The sequence below is a fragment of the Schistocerca cancellata genome, chromosome 9 (genome assembly GCF_023864275.1).
Source record: "Schistocerca cancellata isolate TAMUIC-IGC-003103 chromosome 9, iqSchCanc2.1, whole genome shotgun sequence".
Classification (NCBI taxonomy): Eukaryota; Metazoa; Arthropoda; class Insecta; order Orthoptera; family Acrididae; genus Schistocerca; species Schistocerca cancellata.
Window position 1 is genome coordinate 443,657,505 of NC_064634.1, and position 11,717 is coordinate 443,669,221.

The 11,717-nt window shown below is 46.0% G+C and overlaps 1 non-coding gene across 1 annotated transcript; it reads left to right on the forward strand.

Annotated features, from left to right (window-relative positions):
• The first annotated feature begins 11,273 nt into the window (after positions 1-11,273).
• Trnaa-cgc (transfer RNA alanine (anticodon CGC)) lies at positions 11,274-11,346 on the forward strand. The gene has a single exon. It is a non-coding gene; the product is annotated as a tRNA-Ala (tRNA).
• The last annotated feature ends 371 nt before the right edge of the window (positions 11,347-11,717 follow it).

Genomic DNA, 11,717 nt, shown 5'->3' on the forward strand with positions numbered 1-11,717 from the left:
GATCTTTCTGTGGACCTTTCTTTATTACCACCACATTTGCCTTTTTCCATATAGAGGGGAATTTCTTGAGCCTCAGACATTCAATACACAACTTAGTGAGAGACACCACCAACTGAGGGGCGAAGAATTGCATTACTTCCGCTATAATGCCGTCTGGGTCTGGAGCTTTGCTCCTCTTTAGGGATTTAATTTGGGCAGCAACTTCCTCTTCCAAGAAGAGACACGCCAAAGTGTTGTTCTCGTATTCTTGTCGATCCTCTAACCTAATTTGGAGTTACTCATTTGAGTCATCCTCCTCGTTGTCATCAGGCAACAGGGTTCAGAGGAGGACCTCGGCGGTCTCCCGCCAAGATTCCGTCATCCGGTCCCCATCCCTGAAGGTGGACAACACCATTGACGATCTCATTTTTTCCCGTACCAACTTATACAGGAAGACCCATGGTCTGTAGCCAGCTGGCTTCGCACATACCTCTCCCAGCTTCTTAGCCTTACTGCCCTTATCTTCTTCTGAAACCGTTTTTTTGCCTCCCGATATAGATCCAACCAACGTTGCTTTTCGTCCCAGAAGACACTCCACTGGTAGTACCTCCTCGCCGTCCGCCCCCGGTAGCTGAAGTGGTCACTGCGACAGAATATCAATCCTTAAGGCCCGGGTTCGATTCCTGGCTGGTTCGAAGGTTTTCTCCGCTCAGGGACTGGGTGTTGCGTTTTCCTAATCATCATCATTTTCATTGCTATCGACGCGCAAGTCGCTGAAGTGACGTCAAATCGAAAGACTGGCAGCCGGTGAATGGTCTACCCGAGGCCTTAGTCATAACGACGTTTACACCTCCTCGCCCTCCTTCCACACGAACGCATCTGCCCTTGTTTAGCTGTCATGGTGATGGAGAGGCTGCAACGGCTCTCCTCCTGGTTGGAACTGCTGCCTTTACCAGCCTGGTAACTGCTCTCACCACTTCCTCAGCGTACTCCTCTACATTTTCGTCCCCCTCCAGTAATATCGGTATGTTGCACCCCACCGCTAGGCTCTCCCAATTGGACCTATTGTAGTTAAGCTATATCTCGCACCCAATGTCCCAGTGGCACTCCCTGTCGCACAGTGAAAACGTTATTAAATTATGGTCACCTGTGATAATTTTGTCTTAGACTATCTAGTCCTTCATTTGGTTCACAAGATTTGTCGTCAATATTTGTACCCTCGCCCCGCTCCACCAGTGCAGGTGGGGGGGGGGGGGGGTTCCTCGTCTATTGGCAACCATGAGCTGTAGCGCCATGATTGTCTCCTCCACTTTCTGTACTCTGTCGTCCCGAGTGCCACTGAGCCACAGGGGGGACCTGGCATTAACATCCATGCCCTTTCAACGCCGTGGCCACCTGAAATAGCTTGATAAAATTTCGTCAATTTCTCTCCCATACTGAAAATACATATTAATGAGGTATAATACCCCAACAGATGACTGAAGTTCCAGGATGTTGCAGTGGTGATTCTCAAAGCCTTGTTTATTGTTAAAATTGCTGCTTTTGGCTCTGCTCCATTGCAAATCACTTGCCAATTTGCCACCGTGAAAGGGGTCTGTCCAGCGAGGGAGTACGGTTCCTGCAGACAGAGCACGTTCAGACTCCTCTCCTCCACCGCTCTTCGAAGTTCCTGCATTACCAACTTACTGTTGTGCGCGTTGATCTGTCCTATGTTAAGCTTAGTCGTCATAGGAACCGTATGTGAATGCGTGATTCTGGCAATTTTTTTTCTCCAGTCATGTACTACCCTTCCATTTGTTAGGGGACAGATTGACTGTACAGTTCATCCAGGTCGAAGTTTTCGTTTCTTCTTTTGAAAACTTTTTTAACTAAGTTTCGCAGGGCTACGAAGTCAGTGGGGAGATTCATTGTCTTGAGACGTATCCTGTTCACAGCCTCGATTACCGAAAAGGTGGCGTCTCTGATGTGCTCGTGACCGACACGCACCACATGCCTCAGAGCTGTAGTGAGGATGGCCGGCTCCTCCAGGCATACCAGCTGCATCGCATGTTCCAAGTTTGGGTATTAGAGGAGAAGTAGCTTCTTCCCGACCACAGGGGTCAGTTTGAACGTATATTTCCTTTGTCTCTACTTTCCGAGTTCGAGACTCGGCGAATTTCCGTGAAAATTGTTTGAATCTGTTGGCCCTCATTGCGTCCCTCCCCCTTTTGCTCGGGGACTTCCTCTTAGGCTTCCTGTGTTCAGGTGTGGCCTCAGTCATAGTCATTTGTAGCGGTGAGTCTCTGCTGTAACATCCTGTAGGTAGAGCGGTTCGTTCCAGTGGTATTACAGGTCTTCTTCCCTCTTCACGTTCAAGGAATGCACACCCCAGTTATACCAAAAATTTTCCACACATAATATTCAGCCCCACACCTGGAGCAAGCCGACCTCAACCCCCAGGGCTTGTGTACGTGGTCCAGATCGCCACAATGGTGGCATCGGGGTACTACCAGATAATTTCGTACGTTTATCACATGAAAACCCATATAGATTTTGCCCATAGTGGTTCATCTGCACCACAGTTTCCTAGAAACCTCGGCGACGTGATGTACAACGTCCCATTCCAAGGCCCAGTCTTGAAGCGCAGCTTAAACTCATTTTTAAAGGTTTCTGTATTCATACCATCAAAGTTTTGCTGACATGTTGTTTTGTAGATTTCATTTTCCCTTCGTGTGACTGGTACATCACACAGTATTACCAGTAGATTCCGCTCCTTAGGCGACTCACACTTAACTGCTTTACTTCATTTTTTATTATTAAGAATTTTGTTCTCCTGTGACAACATCTACAATGACCACATTTTTCGTTGTCTTTAGTTTATTAATCCTTATTTTGTATTTTGCAGGAATCACTGTTGTGAAGATTTCCTGCACTTTCTTTGTGTCCTGACCGGGCAGGGAGCTTAGAAAGGCCGCCGTGTCCGGTCTTTGCGGCACTTTTGCAATGATTTCCTTTGTTGTTTGGGGCTTGGGGGCTGCTTGAGCAGCCACTCATGCCCATGTTTTTTTTTTCTAGTCCCTCGACTCACCCATCGAGCTCAGCGCTTGCGATGTCCCAAGCGGCGAGTTCATTTTTTATTGCCAGGACTACCGCTTGGCTAATCTTTTCGTTTTTAACGCTCGAGTCAAGCTTCTAACTTATCCTGGCGTGTTTCTCTAAAACAGTTTCCTCTGTCCGTCTCAGGCCCTCTTCTGAGGCAGGAACAGTTAGTGCTGAAGCCCTTGAAGGCGCACTCGAATCACTCGTCTCTTGTTCGGCCATCATGGTTTTTAGACGAGTAAATGAGGTGGGAGCCCGTCTCTTGCACCGGACCGGCAGTTCTAGCTCCCACACACCTCGCCCCTAGGACAAGGACTCTCCTGCTGGGTTCAGCACGCCTTCGCCAACATACTGGTCCCCCTCGACGGCCCCGTCACCGACGATTTCACTCAGCACTCATCAGCACTCTGGAGAGGCGGATGCACCCCTCGTCCTTCGCCACTTTCTAGCCCGATCTTCCACCTCTCAGCCAAGAACCCACTCCAGCTCAGCTGGTGGGACGGTCAGCCAATCGTTCAGCGGTCTGGACTCAGCTAACCTCGTCTAGGCGATATCACCACCCCCTTGGTTTGGCAGAACACGCCCCAGTTACCCACAGTCGCGGCGAAGCATCCTTGCCGACTTGCTCCGAGATCCCACGCCGACCAACGAGGTCGCCGGCATGCAGAGCACCTGGTGTTCCGTGCTCCGCGAGAAGAGGGAGGGAAACAGGAGCCGCGCAGCGCAGAGGAGTTGTCCACTCCCCAGCCCTCACCCTGGCATAGCAGCCCGCTCAACCCTCCCCCAAGGGACCGGTCCCTGGACACAGCTCCCCCTGTGCTATGCACCCCTTGCTGTCGCGTCAGGTTGGGTCGCAGCTCTCCCTTTTGACAAAAGGCAACATCCGGGCGGGCCCGGGAAATGCCGAGCGTGCTGCCTGGCACCACGGGAAGGCGGAAAGAGTCACTTGGGAAGGAGAGGCTATGTATGATGCATCACTCTCCCATGTGAGGCCTGTCGCCAGTACGCTCGCCCATGAACCGATGCATCCTGCAGCGAGGTTCCGTGCCTTACGGCGCCCCTGTGGCAGGCAGGCCCGCACCAAGCGCACCGCACAAGCGAGAGGGGAAATGCGAGCTTCTGCCCGCGCACGACAATCTGACCTCACTCCACGCCAGTTCTTCTGTTTTTTTATATTTGTTTTTTTTAAATTCTTTATTCAAACAAAAAATTGATACATGATTAACCCACTACCTAACTACATTAGTAGGTCCTAAATCAACATTTACATTAAAATTGCTTCAGCTGCGTAGATTATTATTATTTACTAGAGGTGTGTTTATATTTCCACTATGGGCATCTCTAAGTTTCTTCTGTTTCTTCAAAAGACATCAAAATTGTACTCTTCAGCGAACACGACATCCTTGAGCAGCGCGCGCACACCTATATAAATAATTCTTTCACTCGCGGAACTTCTTTGGGTTTAGTTGGCTGGCTGCGTCTTCTCCGGAATCTCGTCACGTAGCGGCCCTTTCCGGTGCCTCGGGCGGTATTCAAGCGTACGCACAGCTTGCGCTAGAGACCTGATTGTCAGTGAAGGTCTGGATCGCAGCTTGGAGTTGCTAGCCGTGCAGATCCACTCACCACTTTCGGATGTTTACTTTGGGGAGCTTGTCTACGCCTTGTGTAGATTCCCTGCCGTTGTGGTAGTGGGTCGTACTTGGCAGTTCGTCTAGGCATGTTTCTTGCTGCTTAGGTTGGTGGACATGATCACATAATTCCCTTAGGCCTGACACTGAAATAAACGGAGAGCAACGTATCTTGCGTGCGATAAAGTGTCCGTCATGCTTGGTGAAAACCCCTTTCCTTTGGCTACAGAGTTTCGTTTAGCGTTCTTACCATAATCTGGTCTGTCCTATACTACTGGAAGTTATTTTGGCAATTACCCTTAACATCAATTAGAATCTCGGTATTCAGAATGAACCCCAGTTACAAATGGATTCAATTTTAATATGCTTTGGACCTTACCTAGTCATCTTTTATGATTATACGATCTGAAAAATATTTACTGTTATCTGCGCTACAGTGCATTTTCTAGGTCTAGAAGCATTTAATGGTCTTCATTGTCAGTCTGGAGCGAGACAATATGCTACTTTGGACGTCTGGACACGGTGATGCAGGACCGCAGCTCCGAAAACACATCTTCATGTCACTAGCGTAGTCAAAACTTTGCAACTTCAGAGGCATTGTTGGGAAACTCTGTTGTCTTGAAGCGGATGTGGAACTAATTGATGCTGCTAAATTCGCTTGCCTTTTTCTTGTCAGCGTGATGAAGTATTCTGAATAAATCCCACTGAAGGTATCGCATTGGGTTAGTAAAATTAAACTTTTTTTGTCACCAGAAGGTTGTTTCATGAATAAGCTACTCCTGTTCTCAACTTTCACGTTGAGATCTATATACCACTGCTACAATTATGGCAATGAGAGAATCTTTACTGCAGCAATCCCTTGTCCACATAATTGCAAAGTGCTCACTTTCTAAAACGGTAGCTGCTTAGAAATCAGTTCCAAGTATGCTGCAAAAGCTGTGTCTAATCTCTTTCGTTTCTATTTTATTTGAGCTGTCATGCGTGTCCCGGTAACCTCATAGTAGTAGTAGCCATAGTCGCCTGCTCCCCGAATACCAACTTACATCGCCGCGCGGAGAGGCCGCGTGGTTAGAGGCGTCATGCCACTGACTGCGCGGCCCCTCCCGCCGGAGGTTCGAGTCCTCCCTCGGGCATGGGCATGGGTGTGTGTGTTTTGTTCTTAGCATATGTTAGTTTAAATTAGTTTAAGTAATGCGTAACTCTAGGGACCGATGACCTCTGCAGTGTGGTCCCTTAAGAACTCACACACATTTGAACATTTTTGAACCAACTTGCATCACCAGCAAAGCAAGAGAAAGTCTCTGGATTGGTTCGGAGCAACTTTCAGTGACAGGAATCTGTCTTTTGTTCATCGTCTCGGTATCAAAAAAGTCGGGACAAATCATGGAAGCATTGAAAAAGCTTGTTAGTATGGGTTATCAATGGTAGATCTGGAGGTTAAAAAAGTATTAAAGTGCACAATTGCACATTTGCCTATTTCTTCTGTTTTGATTCTGCTTCAGTAGTCATGCATTCAGTCGCTTCCCATGGATCAACGATATTCCAGATGTGCATGACACAAGACCGGACATAGATACAGTCTTTCTGAGGCCAACAGTGCGTAGTATCGTACTGTTTCTTGGCATTTTAGACAAGATCGTTTTGTACACATTTTTAGTTTTGTTAAAAGAAGCTATCAGCGGAAGCTGAACAGCGAAGTGTATTTGTATTTTTCAATTGTGTAATCTGCTGTTGGCTTGAAGCTGTGTCATAGATCAGCGCCTGGTATCGCAGCACCACTGAGGGCTGCCTGGAGCAGACTGTGGATATCAGCGATGGCTCTGCGAGCTTTCCGTGGATTTCTTTATACTGTTAGTGCAGCTGAGGCGGTACTGCTGGCGATGTCTGCCATCTCGTATTAGGATTGGTGCTGAGTGATCCTGCTAAATTCTCGTAATATTCTCTTTTCATACCGATGAAGTAATCTGAACCTTTATCGAGTTTATATAACATCAAGATTGTAAATATAATTTTTAGACCCCAGGAAGGTAATTCAACGCTTAAATTTCAACTAATTTTGTATTTCATGTTGTAAAATGTGTGCAGTAACTACCATCAGATCAACGGCAGAGAACTAAAAGGGACATTGTCATATTTGCTTCGTGGTGCCATGCCCGTCTCGTGCTACGGCAAGGGTAGTTGCTGCTTCAGATCTTGTTGGATTACCGATGTGCACCGCTTCAGTTTTTTTTTCCTCTGTAGATAGCCAAACAGAATCAGGTAACAAAATGCCGAGAAATTCTTTGCATTGCGCCAACATCTACCTCGGCGGCTCGATTCGGGGGTCGTAGGAAAAGCCTAATAATAAAAGAAGACAACGGGAGGCCGGTGACGCAGGCGAAAATCTGCAACAATACTGTTGATTTAATACCGCGATGACGAATCAATTCAAGTTGGATTGTGTTACTTGACAATCGAATATTTAGTATGGAGTCTGCCACAGCTACAGATAGCTACGAATTGGTGATCATGTGCATGATTTCTCGTTGGTTCATCTGTTGGATGTAGTGTTACGACAGTAAATGGAAGATTACGTTTGAAAATTTTATTTTCCAGCTGTTAGAATAAGTTATACCAACGGCTAAATTAAGGGTTATTCTTGCTTTTATTTACGCAGCTATCTAAAGCAACATGTGAATTCTTGATAATCAAGTTAAAGTTTCAATTGTGACATTCAATTTCGAACACAATTCGTAAGCCGTCTGGGGAGCCCGATGCAATATGCAGTATGCATTATATGTATAGATCTCAAGGTGAAAACCACATGAAGAAGCAGAATGGCACGTTTCCCACATTTACAGTTTAGTTTCAATGTTAATGAACTTAATTTTCAGTCTCTTCTCTTCTGAACCCTCAAAAGAATTGAGTACTGCATGGTATCGAGCAATTAATTAACTGCGTTTCTTCTTATTTCTATTCTCACCGACATACTTCTGCATTCTCGTGGTAGTCATGAAAGTCTGTTCGTATGTGGCACACGACTGCACATAGACAACAGTCGATTTCGAGGTGCAAAATGTTTGACATCTTAATGTTTCGTGGCGTGTGAGGGAAGGTTGATTTGCAATTATTTTTTATTCCGTTAAGGTGTACAACTTTGCTTCCGCCGTTTGCCGATAGGTGGCGAGACAACGGTAAGTAGCGGTTGAAAGAAACAGATCGCAGACGTCAGGCAGTTAGCTTGGACCTCGGGCAACATACCCTCATTCGAACATTAGTTGATTTGTGTCTACATCATAAAGTTGTTCTTCAATAAAAATGTCAGTTTACGAGCCTAATTCTCGTCATTTGCGGAAGGTGTTACCGTTTTGTTTCAGTATGAAGAACACAGCGGCTGAGTCTCATCGAATGCTCCCAAGTACGTGTGGTAATGACGTTATTAATTAAAGAACGTGTCGTGAGTGGTTTCAACTCTAAAAGAACTGTGATTTTAACGTCGTAGACCGGTATAGTGGTGGAAGAGAGAATGTTTTCGAAGATGCAGAATTGGAGACATTGCTGAGTGAAGACTCGCGTCAAACTCAAGAAGAATTGGCACGATTAGTGGGAGCGACACAGCAAGCCATTTCAAAACGTCTCAAGGCTATGGGCATGATTCAGAAACATGGAACTTGGGTCCTCCGTGAACTGAAACCAAGAGACGTTGAACGGCGTTTGTGTGTTTGTGAACAGTCGCTTCAGAGGCAGAAACGGAAGGGATTTCTGCATCGCATTGTGACCGGGGACAAATAATGGGTTCATTAAGATAACCCTAAACACAAAAAACCCTGGGGGTATCCCGACCATGCTTCCACGTCGACGGCCAAACCGAATATTCACGGCTCCAAGCTCATGCTCTGCATTTGGTGGGACCAGCTCGGCGTCGTGTACTATGAAGTGTTAAAACCAAGTGAAACAATCATAGGTGCTCATTATCTAATGCAATTAATGCGTTTGAGCAGAGCATTAAAAGACAAATGGCCGCAATACAGCGAGAGGCACGATAAAGTGATTTTGCAGCACGACAACACTCGACCCCACGTTGCAAAGAGATCAAAACGTACTTGAAAACGTTAACATGGTAAGCCCTACCCCACCCGCCGTATTCTCCGGACATTGCTCCCTCTGACTATCACCTGTTTAGATCAATGGCGCATGGCCTGGTTGACCAACACTTCCGATCTCATGAAGAAGTCACAAATTGGATCGATTCGTGGATCGCTTTAAAAGATGAACTATATTTTCGACGCGGGATTCGTACACTGCCCGAAAGATGGGAGAAAGTAGTGGCCAGCTATGGAAAATACTTTGAATGATACATGTGTAACCAATTTGTTTTATTAAAGCCTCAAATGTTGGGGAAAAACGGCCGAAGCAAAGTTGTACACCTTGTAATTTTTCGTTGCAAACTGTCTTTCGTTAGTATTTTGAGGAAATTGCAATGGTGATGGGAAATTGAATACCTCAATACTTCACACGCCGTTTCCCCCATGAGTGGAAACTGATATCACTAGATTTGCTATTCCTGCGAAGTAATTATATAACACCAGCGTTAACACGCCCTTTCACGCTGGAAAGCTGGAAAAGTGAGGAATTGTAGATGAAAACTAATTGAATTCCTTAAATATAGGTAGGTTGAAAGGCGATGTTGGAACGCTACATAAAAACCAAATGGGTTGGCGCCTTCCCCCTTGAAAGCCCACATAAGACGAGCATGACAAGCATTTCGCTACGTAGTTGCCACTAGCATGGCTAAGACTTAGTAACATGGTTGCAAATATTTGGCAACCGTGTGACAGTGCATTTACTTAGCGCATGTGGTCCTGAATTGTTCCGCTGAATTCAGTTGCCATTTTCTTTCCACTTCGATGGCTGATGCTATATAATCCTCATGTAAGATGAGACTCCTAGACAGAAATTTTAATTTTTGGACTCCTGGAATCCCATACTTCACATAAGTAACCGGTGTTCTTATCTTCAACGTTGTGTTGATGAAGGGGAGCTGCTCCCATTAGCGTGTAATTTACGAAGTTGTTGCATACCTGTCTTATGATGCATCTGTGGCGTGAGTTCTTAGTTCTAATCGCAATGCAGACCAGTACATTCTAGATTGTAATTTTCCGTTTTATTTACTGGAGCTGTAAATTGTTAGAAGAAATTCCTCAACAAATCTGAAGTAAACTTTTACATATTGAGACCTCTCACAAGGCAGAATCAGTAAACTGTGTTAATTTCCACACATTCTGCTTTCTGAATACAAAGCTTCTTCACTGTGCAAACGTCTCTGGAGAACGTCAACGACACGAATTTGGGTTTTGTTCGTCACGCAGGACCAATACGTCAGACGAATAATTATGAAGTGAATACAGTTCCTCAGTGCTAAATATGTGTAATAGCAATTAGGCACCCCTGCACACGTTATCTGATGCCAACATTTGCCATTCCTTCCGTTTTGGGCACCTTAAAAATAGGCACATTTGTTGGTTGAAATGATTCAAATGGCTCTGAACACCATGGGACTTAACAGCTGAGGTCATTAGTCCCCTAGAACTTAGAACTACTTAAACCTAACTAACCTAAGGACATCACAAACATCCAAGCCCGAAGCAGGATTCGAATCTGCGACCGTAGCGGCCGCGCGGTTCCACACTGTAGCGCCTAGAACCGCTCGGCCACATCGGCCGGCCACGTTTGTTGCTTTAAATCTAATTCAATACCTTAAATGTCACTTTTTACCAGTATTAAATTCTCCACGAATTCATACGTGGTCCTCAAATAGTGCAGCAGTGTGCCTGCTTTGCTATGGGGTATACGCTGCGAGGTATTCACACAATTTATCGCTTACATTTACCACAAGAACTCAAATAAGGACAGTAAAGCTCATTACACTTTAGTTACTCACTGTGTGTTGACGAAAACATACAAATTCCTGACGAAGAAATTGCACGAAGTGTCGCTAAAAGGATATGAAGCATTAATAATAACTATAGACATCGTAGTGAGGCACTCTGATTGCATTACAAACTAGAAAATTGATTGTGGTTGGTAGATTAATTTGGAGGAAGAGACCAAACAACGAGGTCATTGGCCCCATCGGATTAGGGAAGGATGGGAAAGGAAATCGGTCATGGCATTTCAAAGGAACAATCCCGGCATTTGCCTGAAACGGTTGACGGATATCATGGAAAACCTAAATCAGGTTGACCGGACGCGGATTTGAACCGTCGTCCTCCCAATACGAGTCCAGTGTGCTAACAACTGCGCCACCTCTTTCGGTAACTGATTTGGAGCCATGTTCTGTAATGCAATACCCATCATACGCTGGAGAAACTGGTACACCCGCCTAATATCTTATAGGGCCACCGCGAGCACGACGTGGTATGGACTCGACTAATGTCTGAAGTAGTGCTGGTGGGAATTGACACCATGAATCCTGCAGGGCTGTGCGTAAATCCGTAAGAATGTGAGGGGTGGAGATCTCTTCTGAACAGCACGTTGCAAGGCATCCCAAATATGCTCAATAATGTACATGTCTGGGGAGTTTTGTGGCCAGCAAAAGCGTTTAAACCGAGCGAGGTGGCGCAGTGGTTAGCGCACTGGACTCGCATTCGGGAGGACGACGGTTCAATCCCGTCTCCAGCCATCCTGATTTAGGTTTTCCGTGATTTCCCTAAATCGTTTCAGGCAAATGCCGGGATGGTTCCTTTGAAAGGGCACGGCCGATTTCCTTCCCCATCCTTCCCTAACCCGAGCTTGTGCTCCGTCTCTAATGACCTCGTTGTCGACGGGACGTTAAACAACACACTAACCTAACTAAAAAGCGTTTAAACTGAGAAGAGTGTTCCTGGAGCCACTCGGTAGTAATTCTGGACGTGTGGGGTGTCGCATAGTCCTGCTGGAATTGTCCAAGTCCGTCTGAATGCACACTGGACATGAATGGAAGCAGGTGATCAGTCAGTATGCTTACGTACACGTTACCTGTCAGACGTATCAGGAGTCCCATATCACTCCAAC